Genomic DNA, 22156 nt, shown 5'->3' with positions numbered 1-22156 from the left:
TACAAAAAAGTCTGCGTTGTTTCAGCAAGCTCTGGCATAAGATATGAGTTGTGATATGAACACTCCATACGCAGGTGCCGCAGGGATGTTGCAATAGATGAAAGGAAAGTTGACAATTCTGAATGAAAAGTCATCACGTTTATCGTAAAATTTGGTCAATAGTTTCCCTTTACCATCGACCTCTAAGTGTAGGTCAATATATGAGGCTGACTTCACAGTGTCTGTAGTATCCGTTATCTCAGATTCTTTTTGGGTAAATGCGATGTATCAAATCCCCGAAATTAGGATTGTTTAAAGATAATACGTCATCTATATTGCGGAATCTGAGATTGAAGGATCTAGCCAAACGATATTCTTTCTTTTGGGTCAGATCAGCTATAAAGTCAGCCTCGTTAGAGTAAAGGAATAGGTCAGCACGTAAAGGAGCACAATTTGTTCCCATTGGAATGCCGATCCTTTGTTGAAAAACACGTCCACCACACTGGACAAATATGTTGTCGTAGATATGTAACTCGTAGATACTTTTCTATGAACAAAATACCGAGAAAGATGGCCTATGTTCTTTGCTTGTTTTCCATTGAGTTACAACATGTAGGTTTCATTTGTGATATGATTGGTTCCTTTGTATTTCATTATTTTATCCTTTATAAAGGACACAAGTATTTTCATGATAAGATAAAGATTGAAGGTTAACGTAATAAATAACATGCAAGGAAATGGTATTTTTCTAAACACTCTCACTGCTGCTGTCGTATTCGATACTATGTTGGTTTATTTTTTTCTCTTATTTAGTTTTTAGTAGAGATTACTATAGTGGGTGTAATTATAAATGTAGATTAAAGTGATTTGGTTAAAAATATAAGGTAAATCAATAAAATGAAAAAGAACTGAATATATATTTTTTACATTGAGGTTTCTTTAGATATTTTCTATTGCATCAATCTTTGATAAACCGGACAACTTGTCTGTCTTCCTAATATGCATGTAATTTTAAGAATAAATTTAGCGTATTATGGCGGTTTATCTGAAAAAAAAAAACAAAAAAAAAAGCAGAAATAAGTTCCGTGAAGGAATTATTGTGAATTTAAATACTATGTGCACTACAGAGGAATGACCGAAATTAGCATTGCGAAATTCTGTCTGCACACTTTTCTTAGAAAAGCAGAGGACGCTTATCTAACGGTACACTTAGTCCATGCTCCCAGTTTTCACTGGAGTCCGAGTTGCTCATGTATTTTTGTTACTTTGTATGTATTATTTTAGTTACTTGATGTTCTTTGTTGTTTTCCATGTCTGTTTTTTTTTTGTCCCGGCAATACATTCTTTTGATTTCCGCTAGAATCTTGGTTCCCTTGATTACTTTTTCTCTAGAACCATTCAATGGATTTTTATGAAACTAATGTTATATACAATCTATATAGATTTGATCTTTTGATAACTCTTTGTTCCGCGTTTATCGCTCGTTCAACTTCGTTATGCGTTCATGCCTATAAACGCACGAAAGATGTGTTCATTTAAACCAACAAAAGGAGCGTTCGTTTAAACGCACGAAAAGAGGGTCCAATTTAACGTAGAACAAAAGCTTTCGTTTACATGCAGGCGAGAAGCTTTCGATTTACCTAAGGACAAGATGAATACACGTAATGAACTTAAACAAAATACAGGGTTTTTTTACGGAATTATATAATTCTCCTACATTGACAAATTGTTTCTTGCTTTACTATTGCAAATACAAGTGTAAATTATTTTTGGAAAACTTATTTGCTGTCAAATTGAAAAGGACTGATGAACTAAAACTACCCACTAGTTTATTAAACGCCGTCTTTTTTCAGATTATACTTAACATTCGTGTGCTTATTGAATTCCAAAGATCGATAAAAAAGTACGTTTTAGAAAGTATGAGATATTTAAACAATCTAATACATGCATTGGGTTGACATTTTCATACCATTGTGGTTATGTCTCTTTGACATATACTTTCTAAAACGTACTTTTTTATCGATCTTAAGAAAATAACTAAAATACACCTTCTGATAAAAATACCTCATTATGAGAAAGTTATATTTGATTAGCAAACACTTTATAGAAAATAGCGAAATATCTTTAGTGGAACAGCGTATATGAAATAATAAAAAGAAAAAAAAAATTGAATGTCAAAAAAAAAAAATTTTCCTTTTCAAAATTGTATTCATACTAAGTCTGATAGCGTTCGTTTATTGTTCGTGTAAACGTACACTAAATGCATTCATTTATCGTGCGTTTACACTTACGTTTTTTGTGAAATCAATCACAATGTCAGGGTAAAGGAAGATGGTGAAATATGGTTGAACAAATCCAACCGCTTTCAAAATTAGTGTAGTACAATTACTGTTGAAGCTAAGAAATAACAAGATTAACTTTCATGGTTAGACGAGTAATGATTCATCCGACTTGCGGTTAAATAAACATTTCAAGAGATATATCACTGCAACCAACGCATTATTTTATTGCATTTATTTAGTTAACAGATAAGAAAAAAAAACAAAAAAAACGACGGATATTAGCAGGGAAATCCATTGTGAGTTAGATAGTTCTGTCGGATTGGTGGGTTGTAGTCATGCGTATTAAACAAAATACTCACCAATCATTTTCTTATGAAGAATTGTTTTTACAAGATGTAATCACAAATCATGAATAAATACAAAAGTACAGTTTCGTAAATATTGCAAAATTAACTTAATCTACTCGTATCTCAAGAAATAAGCTCTTACAACTGCATAAGAACTGCATACGTCGGAATGAATTGTATAAAGAAGTACCAACAATCATATTGAAACATGAAGTAAGATTCACCACACCATCATATGCAAGAGACGAAAACTAAGTTTTAGGGTTGAATATGACACAGCAATGTTTGGTTAATAGTATAGAAAAAACTTCAGATGAGACATGTCCGACTGCATGCCTTGGGAAAACCTTGGGAGACCTATGGTCCATAAGCAGTGATTGTCATGCAGTGTTTTAAAATACTCATATAAGTATTCAAAGTTATCATATAATGTACATGTGTTCCAGGATTAATCTCTTCAGCAGACTAATACTTTCCAGTATTCAAACACAATAATAATTAGTTTAACAAATAGGCTGAACAGAAAAAAGGAAAAATGGGGGTTGACATAATTCGAGTAAAAATGTTTCAAACAACACATTGTGTGCGGAGCATACTATTTTGACGCAATTTTAATGGATAAGTAGCCAGATGATTAGGTTTGTCTTCACAGAAAACTTTCAGTCAGCTAGATAAATTTCGAGGAAAGTGGACTTTCATCAAGTGAAGCAAACAGCTACGAAATACAATGAAGCTGGGTTTACTTTTCGAAATTGTTTTCGTTGCCTCAGTTTTAATTTCAGGTATCGATATTTGATACTAATTCTAACTTTTACTATCTATTTTATGAATAACAGATAATTCATATATGTCACAAATCCATTAAATGATTCAATTTTATTTTCTATTTAGAAAAAAAATTCAGACCAAAAAGAACTCTTGTTTTTTTTTCTTTCGTTGCCTCAGTTTTAATTTCAGGTATGGATATTTGATACTAATTCTAACTTTTACTATCTATTTTATGAACAACAGATAATTCATATATGTCACAAATCCATTAAATGATTCAATTTTATTTTCTATTTAGACCAAAACGAACTCTTGTATTTTTTCTTTCGATTGTTGTAGTTTTGAATATGGAGTGTTTATGAAATTGGCAAGTATTTCAATTCTTGTTCAATCAATTTAAGTGGGGGCATGAAAACATGTTGTTCTCTGAAATACAGATATATATTTGAAGAATGGACAATATGTACATAAGATATGGCGTAAGAAGATACAAAACATCTTTTGTTCGATGAGAATTTCGGCAGCGTCTGGATTTTATATGGATTGTTTCTTAACCCTTTTATATGCGACACCTAATGTTAAAGAAATGTCCTGATACATATGTTCTGATCGGAACTCGGGTACCTTGTTCTAACCTCAAGTGAAATTGATGTAAAGCAATGATGTTGCCCTAAATTCTTATACCAGTAAGAAAATTCAATCTTTTTAATACATACTGTTAATTTTAAATACTTGCACAAAAACATATTTAAATTGAATAATATAATCATAAACCAAATCAAACATTTTCACATCCAAGCTGGAAAAAAGTTAAGAACTATTAGAACAACTATTAGTATTGTACAATGGATTCAATGTAATACCACACTGTATAACAATAAAAAGAACAAAATCGAATAACAAACAAACAAAAAACAAAACAAAACAAAACAAAACAAACAAAAACGACAAACAAACAAACAAACAAAATAAAAAAAATATTCTACGCATTAAAGCTTGAAATATAGAAAAGTAAATCAGCTGATAGCATTACACACTTGATTTAATATAGTGCCACGGTGATAGTTAATATATATATCTCAGGTAAAACAAAAACAGTTTGACGTACGATTGAAACACACACTGCATATTTTTGCATTAATAAAAGCTTGGACAATACTTTTGCAACGATGTACATGTATAAACAAAAAGCTATATTCACGTATAACACGCCTTAAAAGAAAGTCTGATATATCCAACAAGGACTGTCACGCGTTTGGCATATGTATAGAATGTGTTAAATAATATGAAATTGCCTATGTGCCTATTTCATATTACTTTATATGTATCAGTTTGCTTATTTTATGTTCTTTGTTGCATGTGTCCGAGTTGCTTATTTGCTTTTGTTACTTTGCATGTATGATTTTAGTTACTTTATGTTCTTTGTGGTGTATGTCGGTTTTCCATGTCTGGTCTTTGTCCCTGGATTACATTCTTTTGATTTCCGCTATAACCTTGGTCCCCTTGATTACTCTTTCGCTTGATTAATCTCTCTGAACAAGTGAAATGTTTTATTTTTTTTTCTTTGTTACTTTTCATAGTTTGATTATTAAAGAATTAGACTGACTGCTAAAAATGATAATATTCCAGGCGTTCGACCGAGAGACTGTACCCCGAAGACATGCCCATTGGGCACTGTTAACTGCTTTAGAAGTCCATGCGATCCAAACCCATGCCCGGTCGGATATTGCTGGTGTGTAGGTTTTAAATTAATATATTTGACAGTTCTAACATCGTTGGGAAATTTTCAGACCCTTCTATAAGTTTACGTTATCTTCCCTGTATCAATCTGATCCGATGGAGCAGTGTAGCGAATAAAGTCGTCACATTCTGAGACGTTATATATATATAAAGCAAGAAATGAGATACTCAAAAGTTCATACCCATTTGTTTTCATTTGGCGATAAACTCAATATCGTAAATAAATCTAAACATTATTTCATGATTATTGAAAGCAGATGAACATTCATACAATAATTTTTAAAAGGTTAAATGTCTTTTGATGTTCCTTCATGGTGTGTGCCTTTTCCATTACTATTGTTACGGATGTTAAGAAAAAATAGAGATGATGATAAAATGTCGTGTACTAACATTTGTATTCGTCTATATACAGTTTATGTTGATACTTGATACTTAGGCCAAAAAAGAAAGTTTTTTTTTCTGCTCCCAGCAACACAATAATGTAAAAGGTAGGTAGGGAGAAAAAAAATGGGTATGTAGGGTAGCAAGAAACAGACATACATTTATGTTTTGGCCTTATTTTGTTTTATCTATTGTAGTACTAACTTTTGTGGTGGATGTTTTTACGACTGCATTGGTATGTGATAGAGTTAGATCAAAGGCAAACATACTTGAAGGTCAAGGTTCACAGCGATCTTGAATTATGGTTACATAGCGCTCGTGGTAAAACCAAATGCTGATGATATTTCATTAATATAATTCAGACGTTCTTGTGCTGATAAAAAATTAAATTGACAGGGAAAATCGATATTTTAAAGAAATTGCACAAAAATGGTCAATCGGAGGACAAAACAATTTTTGTTTTTTTTGTAATTCGAGAAATTGTATATTATTTCCTGAAGTAACAATAATAATAATTTAAACAATTTAAATTTAAATGGAGGATCTAACTACTCATGATCGGAAACATTCATAGCAAATGCCAATTTTCAACATACTATAGGAAGTTCCTAGGAAGACTGTACTCAAGCGTCTTGTCCCCTAGGTCTTTCTCGCTATTATATCAGTCCATGCGATTCCAATCCATGTCTGCCTCACCAAACATGTTAGATAGTAGAAATAAATCCATGATATATCTACAGTAATACTGTTTGTCAAAAACTATCCTATCGCCTTTTTGTAAAGGAAATATGCGTCTTTTTTGAAAACTGAAAAAAATTGAAATATTGAGGTAAATGATTAAAATCAACAAATTCTTGTTAAAATCATTAGTATCATAAAGGAAACCATAAAAGACGAATAGAAAAGAGAAAATAAGTTTAATTCAAAACAAAAAAGTCATATCCGGCAGTTTGACAACCAAAGTGGAAATAGTTTTATCTGACTTGGGGTAATTCTGAGTCTCTTTTTAACAAATTGAGACACTTTGATTACAGAAAACAGTTAAGGCATATAAAAATCACTGAACTCTATTTGTCAACTTAGACAAGCCAAACATATCAAGGAGTTTGATAAATTACATAAACTAGATCATGTTCACGTTAAGATGAAGAAAAAGAGAAATTTCTGAAGGAAAATTGTAAAAGAAGTAGAAGATTATTCAAAATAAAAGTTAATTTCTATATTTGATAAGTATATAGATTCAGACATCACAACGGTCACAAATATTTATACATCCGTCAAAATACATGTTTAGACTGTATTGAAACTATAATCATGCACACATTCAATAACAATCTTGTCTTTATTTGCAGTAACGCCGTTACCATGGACGTCTTGACAACATAAAACGCTGATACTGAGCAATACATATATGACATGAATAAATAGTATGTAGCTATATTCAGTTTTTATTGGATGAACATATCCATTACAATCAATGCACATCTTTCAGTTTTAGTAGCGACATATATCGTAAAAAATCATGCAATAATCAAAGATATTGAAGTTAACGAAATTCGAAGTCAACATGTCGCTTGCAATCAATATTTTAAAGCAATGGACAACGTGTCAATTGATAAAAAAAACAATTAAAAAATTAAAAAAAGAGAAAAGTTTATTGCATATAGTTTTCAGTAAGAATTAACAAAAGTGTAAAAACCCTAATTTTCATTTAATATGGTAAATTATAAAGGTCATTCCTTCTGAGAATTGATCACCGTTTCGCATTCTGAACTCAGAAAGAAGAATGGAATTTATTCAGACTTATTCAAGTTTTAAAGATAATTAGTTTAAAAAAACAAAAAACAAAAAACAAACAAAAAACAAACAAACAAATAACAAATAACAAAAACAAAACAAAATAAAAAGCAAAAACAAAGTTAATTTAAGTAGCATTCTTTATAAGAATCATACAGGAGGTGAACCCTGCGAACTAAGTTTTATTTCTTGTTCAGAAACCCCTATAGATCACATAAACAGTATTATTTTTTCATTTGAGGTTTGCGCTTTTGAGATAAATTTCATATAGATTGTAAATAAAATTAGTTTCATAAAATCCCTTGAATGGTTCTAGAGAAAGAGTAATCAAGGAAACCAATAATCAAGCGGAAATCTAGGAACGGATATCAGACATGGAAAAACAGACATACACAACAAAGAACATAGAGTAACTAAAATCATACATACAAAGTAACCAAAGAAAATGAGCAACTCGGACTCCAATAAAAACTAGGAGCATGGACCAGGTGCACCAGTAGAGTAAGCGTCCTCTGCTTTTCTAGAAACACCCGCCGAGTTATACCTTTACAGTAATCTCTATAATGTAAGGGTTTGAATAATAAAAACAAAGAGGAAGCTTTGATGATTTTAGTTTTATTAATCCCAAAAAGCTCAAATCTATGGCATGAACGATTGAATTTCCCGAAATGCTGTAGAAGCATCGGGTCCAAAAACAAAGAGAAAGGGTGGATTATTTAAGTAATCTTATTCTGTAAAAATCATCATCGAGCACAACTACATTGTATAAAGCAAAACTAACCGCTTAAAACCAGAGAAATCATAAAACCCCAAAAGTAATACAATATGCGATACACAATAGCACCTCCTTAAGAAATAAAATATGTTGCAGATTAAAAGTCTCCCTTGGTTGAAGTGTCATAAAAGTCCATTTATTTATCTTACATCAGACGCCACTAAAGGGGAGATAGAAATTCAAAATAAAAGTTGGGAATAAACATCACCAGAAGAAAACCGTGTGCACAATTCATTGATTGCATCCAGTGGTTTCGGAAGTGTTGCGGGTAGCACTTTGGCAAGACCGGACAGACAGATCGATTACTAGACACTTCCGCTAATGACTGTATGTATAATACAGACAGTACCAGTATACGAGGTCTTCTAATATCAATACATGATAAATTAAAAATATTCTGTGCTTATCAAAAAGAAACAAAAACATAAACAATCAAACAAAACGACCATAAACAACAAGAAACCGAAACATAAATTCAGTTCCCGTTAGAAGTGTATAAATATAGTATATATATTCTTGCAAATGGCCTAATCAAGTTGAGTCAAAGCAAATAAATTTTCAACCCTTTTATTAAATTTTGATAAATTGAAATTAACAGCCTATTAGAAAGCGACAAATTTTAATAATAAACAAATGCATAAAAAAGCTTTCTTTCAGAATGTCCTGCAATCGTTCTGCCCACACAAGATTATTCTTTTTGTGATTTACTAAAAACATATCTTCTGAAAACGTAGGATTATTGATAAGAAGCTTTTAGGTGAAAAATGTAACTTACTGTTTGGTTACACATATACAACAAATGAAAAGTAGATCTCGTTACGACCACAGACAACTGTAATAAATGATCATAATACAATGAATAGTGTCGTTACCAATGTATGAATTTCTTGTTTCGAAGACAAACGACATAGATCGACATCTAAAGAAGTTCACAACAATAATGAAATAATCGCCAAATTTCGTCACCGGAATGTATTTTGTTAACTACATTAATGAGGCATTAAAAATCGATGTATTTCGAAGCTTTTTTATGCTGTGTCTGATGTTTCATACTCTATGATATTCGGTTGCCTGACTGTAAATTATGTTAATTTCAGATTACTGTAAAGGTATAAGTATTCACAATTATGAAATGCTTTACACGTGTTTCCAGGATTAAATCCTTCAACAACCTGATACGTTGAAATGTCTAAATCCAAAAATAATTGGTTTACAAATGTTCTGAAAAAAAAAGATAGACATCATTCGAGAAGAAAAATTTTCCGAACAAAACATTGCGTGCGTAGCATACTATTTTAATGCAATTCTAATGGATAAGTAGCCAGACGATTTATTTGAGCTTGACACATTTGTGGTAAGCGGATTTTAATCAAGTGATGCAAACAGCTGGCTATACTTTTCGGATTTGTTTTCACTGCATCAATTTTAATGTCAGGTATGGACATTTGATACCTTTTCCAGATGCAATTATTTTTTATGTTAAATAACATTCTTTATTATTTGAACAGTAGACGAATGTGTGTCAAAAAGTATTTACTTCAATTTCTAATTCAGGAAAAAGTTACAGACCATATAAATTTGATATTTCAATGTTGCAGTTTTGAGATTAAAATTATGTGGATTGTACATTAAGATGGCACTAGTAAAAAATATAGTTCTTAAAGTTGTTGATAAGTGGGAGATGAATTTGTTTTTTTCCGAACAAAACAAATAAAAAAAATAAAAGAACAGTACGAAGAAAGGATGCAGTAACGTAAGTTCCACTCTATAGACATGCCACTGCAAATAATTTTATGACATTTTGTAGAAATAAAAACTACATTGAGGCACTCAAACAGATTTAACTTTTTTTATCTGTAATTAGTATAAATTATTCAAATCCTTACATTATAGTGATCCAAGAAAGTGACTGAGATTCTTTTATTTTTTGTTATAAAAATCTGTTACTATGGATGCATAATGGAAAAAATATAATAGTTTTAATAACTGTCAAAAGACAGGTTTTCTAAATTTAAATTCTAATATAAAACTTGTATATTTTGTATTCTAAAATATTAAAAACTTTAAGTCTACAAGAACAAGTGAGATGTCATGATATTGTTTTAAAAAATCAAAAAAATATGTGTACCTTTTTCTGCTCATTTATTAATGATTTAAATTATTAAAGTTCGTGCAAAATTTAGCATTTTTGAAAAACAGCCAGCTGGTATAGAGGAGAGAACCCCCTGCGGCAAGAAGCTGAATATTTCCGGAAAGCTTAAAACATGTATTTTACCCCTTTTTATATTTACAAGAATTGTATCTATTAATGTACGCATGCTCTACTACCCACAATAAAAATTTCCATCATGTTTCAAGTTTTACTAAATTAGTCCGGTTCAACTTTGTGTACTAAACAGTGCAACTCAATCATGTCTATATAGTACAACCTAAAATATGGCGTAAGTAGATTAAAAATTGCGTGTTTTTTTCGATGGGTACTAGTTTTTCTGCACCATGAAAATTATCTGCCATGCCATCGGCAGTATCGTAAGGTACTAAACAACCCTCTATCTGGATCCTGAAAAATTAAATAAGATCTTCTGGAAACCCTCAATTCAAGATTATTATCAGAATAAAACAGCATTAAACGTACGATTTGTCAACTTTTTATTCTAATATTCCCCATACTCAAATAATGTCGAACAAAAACGGTACACCTGGATACAGATATGTAGTACTTGGTAGAAATTCCTCATACTGTGTAAACAAAAGATTCGTTATCATCTTCTAAGTATACCGAAGAATATATTTGAATTTTTTTATTGACAACATATTTGTTCAGTGTGCTCGACGCGTTCTTCAACAAACGGTGAGTCTTACTTTATAGCTGATCTGATCAAAAGACAAGAAGATCGTTTACCTAAATCCTTTAATCTAACTTTCCGCTATATTGATGACGTGTTATCGTTAAACCTAGGGGATTTTATTCATCGCATTTACCCCAAAGGACTTGAGACAAAGGATACTTCAGACACTGTGAAGTCAGTCTCATATCTACCTATCTACCTACAGCATCTGCATATGGAGTTTTCATAACACAGCTTATACATTTTGCAAGAGCTTGCCGTAACTACGCAGACTTCTTATTGTACTGCGTTAGACTTCTTACAGTTAGGCTTCTGAAAGAGGATAATGTTGCTACAAGTTTAAAGTTATCACTACAGATATTTTATGGTTTTTATCATGAACTCGTGGATCGTTACGGTATATTCATCTGTCCATGCTCACAGTTTTCAGTGGAGTCCGAGATGCTCATTTACTTCTGATATAAAATGTACTTAGTATGTATTATTTTGTTATTTTAAGTTCTTTGCTGTATATGTCTGATTTCCATGTCTTGTCTTTGTCAATGGATTACATTCTCTTAGTTCTCTTGACTAGTTTTAATCGACCTTATCTTTAAACATTAGATGCAATTTCTAGTATTGTTTAACGATAACACGTTATCTGTATATCAGAAACTGAGATCAAAGGATCTGGCTTAACGATGTTCCAAACTTAGCAGCTAAAACGTGATTGAAGGAATAGGTCAGCGCGTAGCGGAGCATTAACCAGCAATACATTTATATACATCCGAAAAACTCAAACGTACATTTCATTTAAGGTTGTCTTGATTTGAGTTTTTATTTAGCAACTTTGGTATGCTTCTAAGCGTTGGGATCATGCGATATATTATACACTCATGAGAAAGAGCGATATAAAAGATTAGAAATGACACGTCATATTATAGCAATGTGGAATATGACGTGCAACGATTTAAACAGATTTGTGAACTCGTTCTTCATTGAATAAAAACATAAAATTGAATTCAAATTCACTTCAGTAACTTACCATTTATATTTGTTTTAGGAGTTTTTTCTTCAGACTGCACCGATCCTTATTGTCCAAATATTGTAAACTGTGTTTTTGCTATCCATGTCAGTTTAATCTGTGTGGAAGTGGTACATGCTGCTATGTATTATTACACTTATAATTCAAATTGCAATATGTGTTTGCACAAGTTTGAGAAAAAATCAGAGGGAGGAAAGTACACATATTAGCAACAGAAATAGTCGAATATGTGTTTCTAAAATGACTACTCTAATTTGAGCTCATAAAGTCGGAATTAAAAGAAGCGCTTTTACAATCATAACTATGTATAGATTATTCTTTTTGTGATTGACTAAAAACATATCTTCTGAAAACGTACGATCGTTGATAAGAAGCTTTTAGGTGAAAAATTTAACTTACTGTTTGGTTACACATATACAACAAATGAAAAGTAGATCTTACTACGACTTATTTTTAAGTCGTGTTAGTAGCTCAACTGATTTGATAATTCTTTTAGTTCAGGCCTGGCTGTTGTATAAAATAGTTTTTTTTTCATATCATAACACCAATTGACTCGGGATTTCCAATAAGCCGAATAATCGATCCGCAACATATTTAAATAACCAAAATAAATGACGTTTTTATTTCAAAACTCATGCGTTATGCCAGAGCTTGGCGTAACTACGCAGAATTTTTGTATCGAGCTAGACTTCTAATAATTAGGTTCTGGAACAGGATTATGTTGCTACAAGATTGAAGTCATCCCTTCAGAAGTTTTATGGTCATCATCATGAACTCGTGGATTGTTACGATGTATCCATCTGTGCCATAAAAACTTATTTTTGTAACGTGTCATAGTTTTCCTTTCCTCCATCTACTCCGGACTTGACTTTTAATGAGCAACTCGGCAGGTGTTTCTAGAAGAGCAGAGGACGCCTACCGTACCGGGACACCTGGTCCATGCTCCCAGTTTTTAGTGGAGACGGAGTTATTCATTTACTTTTGTTACTTTGTATGTATTATTTTAGTTACTTTATGTTCTTTGTTGTGTTTGTCTATTGTCCATGTCTGGTATTTGATTTTGGATTACATTCTTTTGATTTCCGCCAGAATCTTGGTTCCTTTGATTACTCTTTAGCAGTAACTTGTAGGTATTTTTCTAAAAAACAAAAACAAAAACAAAAACAAAAAACGAAATACCTGAAACAACGGGCCCTTATCTTTCTTTGTTTTTCATTGAGGTTACATGAAGGCTTCATTGTGATATGATTAGTTTTTTTTGTATCTCATTAGTTTATCACGAACAAGTTATTTTCATGATCAGATGAAGATTGAAGGTTATCGCTACCCACAGAAAGGGTAATTTCCAAAAACTCTCGCTGCTACTGTCGAATTTTGTTAATTCATTGTCTATTCCCATTTTGTTTTCAGTAGTGTTTACTGTGGTGGATGAAATTATAAATGTCAAAGAAATCGCTTCGGTTAACAAATAACAGTTGATTAATAAAATGTAAAAAAAATGAATACATATTTTTTACACTAAGGTTCATTTAGATATTTTGTATTGAATTAATCCATGATTAACCGGCAGCCTTGACTGGCTTCCATATATCTGGTGCGGGTAATTTTTGCGTATTTAAGCGGTTTATCTATAAAACAATTCAAACGTTATGATTTCAAAATTGAAAATGCAATAGACAATTCAAAGAGTATATGATTTAGCATATTATCCTTAAGGAAGACGACAAAATTCGGTGATTCATTAAGTACAATCACAACCTGCTGGTGCAGGTTAACACTTACATGTTTTACACTTTACATTAACATAAGATAGACTGGGATATTTGACCAGAGGTATCATAAACACATTATCAGTATACAAGGTTCTTTAATATAAAACATGCTAAATTAAGTAGGTAGAACAGGTATCTTTAAATGTTACAAATAACCTGCGGATTTGTTTTAATATGAAATTCATAATATATAACACATCTAGAAAAAAACAGAGCTCGGTCCTTTAATTACGAGAAATCACTTAACCCTTAAGTCATTCAATATGCAATACACAAAAGCATCAATTGATGAAAAAAATATGTGGTAGTTTCCTCGAAATGGATCTTGCAGTATCAAAGAAGTAACGTAACAGAAGGTAGCCCCCTCCTGTCAAAGAGTGAAAACAAATCGGTCAGATGGAAATCCAAAACATCGGACAAGGAAAAGCATCTTTCGAAACAAAATGCGTGCACGTTTCATCGCATTGTATTCTGGGTTTTTGAAAGTGTTGCTAATAAAAATTGGGCACGGATCGATGAAGGGTTAGATTACTAGACACTCCTCCTTTTGACGAAGGCATTTTCAGTAAACAAACTCCGTCCATTGCTATTAAACAGCATACGGTGCTGATGGAAAAGAAAAGAAAACGTTAAATAACCAAAATAATTAGACAAAATGATCATAATCTACAACCAAAAGTCGATAAAGTCAAGTCCTGATAAAATGATACAAATACAATACCGGATTACAAACTAGTATATGTTTTACGTAAAGTCCTGTCCGTACAAAATATTCGAAAGAATATAAGCCCTGGGACAATGAACCAAGAAAAAGAAACCAATGAGACTACCGGCTTCAATGTTATACCTTAAGTGTGTTTCTTTCTGTTATTGATAGGTCACAATAAATATAACGAGAACGAACATGATCAATAAGATAAAACACCAACAACCACATTGGGATCAAAAAGTATTAGCTGAAGGCCACTCTTGGGTCTGCAGTGATGACGTAATTAAGTTTAGTCAAGCCAAATAAATGTCTTTCCTATCTACTGAATTTTGAAAAAGTGAAATTAACAGCCTTAAAGGAAGCGATGGCAAACACATTTCAATAACAAAATGCATTAAAAATCTGTCATCAAGGAGGTCCTGCAGTCTTTCCACCTATACAAGTATGGGTACAACCACAGACATTACTGCAATAAATGAAAAAAATGTGAATAGTATAGTGTTTTAGTATTCAATTGTTTAATTTCATGTTTCTGCATAGCTTGACAACTAATTAGAGAAGTTTATAATATCACAAAAAGTAATGAAATAATCGCCAACTTTATGCCATCACGATAAATTCTGTTGGATACGTTAATGAGACATTAAAAATCGGTGTCTTCCGACGCTTTGATTTATGCTGTGTCCGATGTTTTATGCACTATGATATTTGTTTGCTTTAATGCAAAATTAGTTCTATGTAGATTAATTTACTCGGAGTTTATCTTTATTCGTAGTATTGAAGTTGATTTTGTGTCTTCTGAATGTCAATAAACTTGACACTGGACAAACCGAACCCACATGACAGCGCAGAAAGTTTATTAGCTCGCCAGTTCAACATATATTATATTGCCCTGTATTTTGAGATTTCTGTGTATCAAACAATTCACAGACATAGACATCATTGAAGAACATGTGATAAAAAACGTATTTTCAGCATACGATTTTTTTTATCAAATTAGATATGCTTTAGTAGACGTAATGATACTCACCAGCAATATTGTCCAGTTGGACACGGGGAAGAATCACAAGGATTGCCTTTCGAACTACAGTTTTCCAGCCGCCATGGTGGACATACAAAACTCGGACACTGTGGTGCCAATAACACTGAAAATGTCAAAAATAACGATTCTGCTTTTTATGTACTTGAATTGAGATCAGGGGCATATGGTGATATCGAATAGTCTAGCCACACCGCATATACCCTATTCATTACAGTGATTATCTATGATAAATTTGATTGATGCAGCTTATAATGTAAAATTTGTGTTTCTCACGTATTGAAATATCCTGTAAACTTCAGCAACTCACACATACTTTAAATAAAACAATATGTCTTACCAGGATGCGTCAGTGTAAGTATAATAGCTAAAACAACGTAATTCCACATGTTTATTTTTAGGTGATTATTGTCATGTACATTACCTTATAACTGCTATTATATACCATGTACAATACTTGCTATAAATAAAAATAACATGAGTAGTCATGACGATGTTATAAGAAATTGCGTTTTAAATTATATGTTAACCTTGGATGATAAATTTCTATTTTAGTTTTTTTTGTATGATGTTACAATTTGCAATTTGTTTGGAGTAGTAATTAATGATCTAATATTCATGAAGAGGTTTTAAATGTCAGTCTTTGTAAGAATCAGGCAGCGCGTGGAAAATGGTAAAAAACACATAGGTCGAAAGTTTAATTTGACTATTTGCACAATCAGAATCAAGGAAAAAAGACAAGATTTTCCATATCATATTGATGTATTGAGTTATAATTTGAAAGAGGCTACACATGTTTGTTATTAAGTTGCTAAATGGGTCTATATAATGAAATGAATAATCATTCATTCCAATGTGTCTTTTCACATCGAAAATCCAACAGTTTCTTTTGCATTTTAGTGTCATTTACAGAATTATCTATCGCCTGAATTTACTAAAATATTGCTGCACAATATAAGTATTGATATTTTTTTAATTATTTTATTTGCGGAGCGTGTATAACATTTGCTATCTTTGTTCGAATAGTGACTGCAAATCTAAATCCACGAAAATTATTTCTTAAAAAATCTGCCTTTCACCTACCGATCATAACATCATTTTCTGAAACAATAGTTAACATATCTTAACGCAAATTTCTTCTTCTGTTACTACGTCATTAGATTTCAACACCAGAAATACGTTCCTATACGTCCAAATAACGCTCAACTGTATATTTTTTGGTATATATTACAATAATATCCATTTAGCAATTTTGGGCATGCTTTAAAGCGTTGGAAGTATGCGTTTTTACTTTTTTTCCCTGTAAAATAACAATATTATACTTAAGTGTCAGTCCCTGTAAGAAAAAGGCAGTAGGTAAATCATGGTAAAAAAAATCCACCATTTTGAAAGTTTGAATACTTGCACCACCAGAATCAAGAAAAAAAGACAAGATATTCCATATCATGTTGGTAAATTTAGTTATAATATCATTGAAATGCACTGAAACAAAAATTTCAAGGGCAGATAACTCTGTAAAAAAACTCATTTTTCTAACATTCTATTGAAAAAAAATTATCAAATGATGTTTTTTTTAATAGAGATAGCATATTTGAGTGGAATTATATTGTTAGATCGTAAGGGTTTTGACATGCATGTTTCTGTTTTTCCCCCATTTTGTCTGATTCTTACAAAAACTGGCACTTAATAAATGAAGGACATATTATGGAACATATGGTATATGACATGCAACAATTGAATTTATATCCATATAAGCTGACGGTAAATATAATTGTTTTAGGTGTTTTATCGTATGACTGCACCGATCGAAAGTGCCTAAATATAGTAAAATGTTTTGTTGATCCATTTATGTCTAATCCGTGTGAGAGTGGTTCATGCTGGTATGCATTATGTAAAATAAATTATTCTATAAGGTCAATTTTGTTCAACGCACTTTTATTTGAGATGTATGCATGCTTATTATTACTGATTCTCAGTCGATTTTTTCTGGATTTGATATTTAGTTCTACAATCGTTCGAAACGATTCTATTTGGGACTTATGGTTTATTTTTTTAAAAAATGGTGATCATATAAATGAATATTGTATTAATCATAGACTTTGTCAGTTCGCACAAGGATTACACGAAAACCAAAGTGCAAACAATAATCACATAAATAAAAATGTTATTGGAGGTTCGACTGCAATATTACAAAGAAAGTGATCATTCGGTTTTTGGTTTTATGAAGTAAATATAACCCAAATGTACCCTTCATCAATATTCAGCCATAGACTCTTAATTCACAAATCAAATTTTGAATTAGAAGTCATAAAAAAGCACAAAAAACAATGATTCATGATTTCTTTACGACGCAACTAGTGAACGTTTTCCGTATGTATTCATTGACAAAAATAATGCCATAAATACATTTTCATTTTGTTCGTGTTCCATCAAAGTGTGAACAACTTGTATGACGGTAGAGCAAAAAATGTCTCAATCGAACCCCTTTAGACTTAAGACAGATGTTGAACTTACCAAGATTCAAAACACTCTAAAATTGACGTAAAAGTACTTTACAAAGTGGTTGGTTCAGACAGGATTTCACTACATATTTTTACATTAAACCTGTTAAATTTCTTTGCTGTACTGAACAAAATGTTTTAAACAACTTAAATTGTTTTGCAAGTTTCCTTTTCTCTTTTACAATATTTGTGGACCGTTACATTATACAAGTTGAGTTGGCACTTCTTATTTGGATGGTTCGACGTTGTGAAGTTATAGTTGAAGAGTTCCATTCGGAAGTAAAGGCTCAGCTACAATTCTTGAAGTAGTTAAAGAGCATGTCTCCTTTCAGTTCCATTCGGAAGTAAAGGCTCAGATTGTGCAGAAATTAAACTTATCTAGATTGTACAGAGATGAAAAATTACATAAATTGCACATGAAATTTGCACTTTGCAAGAGTTATCGTTCTCGATTCGGTTCCATTTGGTTGATTTTAGTAGGAGATTCATGTATGATTTTCTATAAAGTGCAAATCTAAATACATAAATGATAATCGTTATGTGAATGTGTTTCACGTATAAACTGAAAAGGCATCGTTTATTTGGTGGTCTTTTTTAAACTCTGAAATAATTTACCATTGATAGTGTCTGAATTATATGTGGACTGGTACTTATAATGACAGTTTATGGTTTCGACAGTGACAACTAAATTTATCAACACTTAGATAAAATGATTAAATGTTTTGTCATAGCATTTCCTGAAACAAATTTCCAATAGATATAGTTGAAAATGGAATTTTGCCTGAAAATCAGTATGTGCTTTAAAAAAATCGTTTGATGTTTCTCAAACTTTTTAAGGTTTATTTCAGTCGATTCGATTGGTTTATGGTTAAAATATGAACATGTACGGTCCAGTCTGCTCGGGGAACTTGGTTAAAATTTGACAAAAATGTTGAAAAAATGCAAAATTTTGCACATTTTGTGCACTTTTATCATTGACAGCATGGGTATTTATTCTCAAGTTTTATATATTTGTTAAATATAGTCAAATATAACTTAAATACAAATATCTTGAGCGAACACGTGTGCAGCCACTTAACAGTTGCAGAAATATTAAAAGTTCAAGGTCTAGTATATTTTGCATAATTATATAATGTAATTTTAAGAATAAGTTTTCGTTGAAGGTGACTTACATGCACGTATTAAGTATTTGTAACCATTTTTCTATACTTATACTATTACCTGAAAATGAGTTTTAATCAAATATTTGAAATGAAAAAAATATTAGGCCAGAAAGTGTCTTTACTTTTGTGTTATTACACCTAATGACATGGGTTTTTCCCTACAGCCAAATATATAATGCATTCGTGGTGTACTTGAATGACCTCAACATAGAATTAATTCGCAAGTACATTTCTATGAAAACAATACCGGGAAGGTGGGCCTACTCTTTAGCTTGTTGTTCAATGAAAACTGCTGCTCTTATTCCATATAATGTTAATTCATTGTTTTTTTATCATTTTGTTTTCAGTAGTGATTACTGTGGTGACTGTAACTATAAATGTTTATAAAATCCAGTCGACAAAAAAGAAAGAAAAGATCAAATGGCTTTTTATGGCTATGTCAAAAAGATTTGTTCATCTGGTCATTTATTCAAGTAAAATTAATCTCATTATTATTAGTATTATATAATGTATTGTCCAAATCAGGAAAATGTCATAAGGTTGACCTGCGGAGGAGAATGGATAGGAGCATAAGATCCTCGACCTTGCAACTGCCATTTCTCTGTCTGATATGTTCTTCTAGATTGTGTGGATTTTGCTATAAAAACAACTACTGTGATGTTTATTTCGTGGAAATTTCCCTCAAAACTTACAAAGAAAAGAACAAACAAACTAACTAAATCTAAAATTAAAGAAAAGAACAAACTTGAAGGCGGTGAATCAATTTGTTTCACGAATAAAATGATTTGATCAAGAAAGAAAAATAAATACATATTCTTATGACGCAATAAAATTAAGGTACATCTTCAAATTTGATATTTCTTATTGAATTAGATTTCAATGATTAGCCCGACTGAAAACTTTGACAGCCTTTTTGTTCTTTGTGCTGATGTGACCGTTGATTTACCGACCCCAATTTATTTCATATTTTATATGCCCGTTTTATGGGTAGTCTAATCTTGCAGTATTCCAAATATAAAAAACGGAAAACACTGAGGCTTCATTCATTGCATTTCATATCATAGAACCTCTCAGTGATGGATTTAGTTTCCTTATTCGATAGTTTCGGTTTTGAGTACTTCTTGTATCAACTAATATTTTCATTATGATCTTCCTACATGTTTGATTTCAATGCAGCTGATGAGAGGTTACTCCTTGAAACACGTGTACAGCGTATCGAAAATAACAATAAATAAAACTGGTATTTTTTTGTATTGTTTTATAACTTTTGTGCGCCGGGGCCAGGGCTGATGAATTACAACATAATTTTGTAAATTAATTAAGGAAATAAGACGTACAAGTAAGTTATGGATATTATTAAATTTCAGTTGAATACGTAATATCAAATTAATACAAATGTTTATGCTTTTTTAACTATTTTTTCAGTTTTCGCAATGGCATACAGATTTATCTGCTTTTGCTGTTCTATGGATGATTCAACACTTAGAAATCTACTAACAAACTATATAATTATAATGTAATTAAAACCACGAAAGACACAACATGCCCACCCAAAATTCATTTTAATTTGAATGCAGCAAATCAAGTTGGTAACTTCACTTAAATTCTTATTTAGTGATTTTTACATGAATTTTGCGTAAAAATTTCACATAAAAATGATGTGAAGTGAAAATATCATGTTAAACTTCCTGTGCATAAATTTCAAGGGAACAAATGTTGCCTGTTTATTACAGGAGGCGACAGAAACAGTGCACCCTATAAATTAATCATGTAGCAAGCAGATAAACATTTTAATCCTCCACAATCTCTAACTGCATGCAGTTTTAGCCATTAATCATTGCCAAATTATTTAGTATGGATCAAGCTGTAACCGAATTATTTTCGCAAAAATAATATTTAAAATGGCTATTTAATTTCGCGGCTTACACACACTCTCTCTCTCTCTCTCTCTCTCTCTCTCTCTCTCTCTCTCTCTCTCTCTCTCTCTCTCTCTCTCTCTCTTCCTCTTCTCTAACCTGTATTCAACAGAAAAGGAGTTGTTCCATGCGATTCATTTTTTAGTATTTTTTTTCTACACGGATAATTGCTATGATAGTTTTAAGGTATTTAGATAGTAAAATAGTATGCTATTAAGTTTGCTTTTTATGAAAACGCAAAACCAATCTTTAAAAAAAATAAGTCTTTTGTCCGTGTTTTTCGTGTGTATCAAAATGACTATCAGCTATTTCAGATGAACAAAATTATCACACAAACATTAAAGAGACTAAACAAAAGAGGCTGTTTACTAGAAAAGAAAATCTGATAGTTTCCCTCCCACGACACCACAAAAAGTCATTCAGATGAAAATGAAAAATATGAATGCACAAGTTCACTGCATAATGAAATATGTGAGCAAGTTATATCGAATTTTATTTTGTGATTCCAGGGGAGTTACAGATTACAGACAGTCTCTCCTAAGTCGACGTATTGCCAAGTTTATCTATTGTATCAGGACCATCTTAAAATAAATTGAAATACAATTAAAAAAAAGATGCACTCGCATCATCTGATGAAAGCGTATTCGACATTTCAGTTTTGTCCAATTCCAATAAGAAGTTTCGTAAGATTTGCAGGTAGGAACTGAGCATTGACACAGAAAAATGAAAGACTGGACGGATGGACAGAGTGATCAATAAATACTACTTCCCTGTAACCGGGAAACTATGAGTATAAATTATGAAACATACAAAATTAACCACATTTTGTTCTTCTTGTATAGAGACATAATACAATTAAACACAACAACCCTAGGCAACAAGAAAACAAAGCATAGACTGAATGAATACAAACCCCCATATTACGGTCTGGATACAGTGGCCTCAGTCAATATCAGCTTTAAGTGTTCCATAAAACATACTATCACATATTACAAGGCAAATTTTCAATTCAAAATTTATACAGCGAAATAAACAGCCTAGCAAGGAAAAAAAGGAAACAAATTGTAAAAATGATAAAAACAACATTAAAAGTAAATTTAAAAAAAACAATAAA

At 31.5% G+C, this 22156-nt stretch overlaps 3 long non-coding RNA genes across 4 annotated transcripts; 1 reads left to right on the top strand and 2 right to left on the bottom strand.

Moving 5' to 3' along the window:
• Positions 1-888: 888 nt before the first annotated feature.
• On the bottom strand, positions 889-9322 carry LOC148602782 (uncharacterized). The gene is made up of 3 exons (XR_015916606.1): positions 8845-9322; positions 6094-6303; positions 889-1024 (listed from the first exon to the last, which is right to left on the bottom strand). It is a non-coding gene; the product is annotated as an uncharacterized LOC148602782 (long non-coding RNA).
• LOC148602783 (uncharacterized) lies at positions 3200-6937 on the top strand. 2 transcript variants are annotated; one of them, XR_015916604.1, is made up of 4 exons: positions 3200-3390; positions 5006-5108; positions 5695-5732; positions 6850-6937. It is a non-coding gene; the product is annotated as an uncharacterized LOC148602783 (long non-coding RNA). The 2 variants fall into 2 exon arrangements; XR_015916605.1 differs by lacking the exon at positions 3200-3390 and adding an exon at positions 3540-3565.
• Positions 9323-13789: 4467 nt separating the features above from the next.
• LOC148602781 (uncharacterized) lies at positions 13790-15911 on the bottom strand. Its single transcript, XR_015916740.1, has 3 exons — positions 15803-15911; positions 15454-15568; positions 13790-14889 (listed from the first exon to the last, which is right to left on the bottom strand). It is a non-coding gene; the product is annotated as an uncharacterized LOC148602781 (long non-coding RNA).
• Between the last annotated feature and the right edge of the window lie 6245 nt (positions 15912-22156).

This window comes from Perna viridis, chromosome 11 (assembly GCF_037379345.1).
Source record: "Perna viridis isolate PV_CMFRI_1.1 ecotype Kerala chromosome 11, ASM3737934v1, whole genome shotgun sequence".
NCBI lineage: Eukaryota > Metazoa > Mollusca > Bivalvia > Mytilida > Mytilidae > Perna > Perna viridis.
This window is presented reverse-complemented; position numbering and strand designations above follow the sequence as displayed.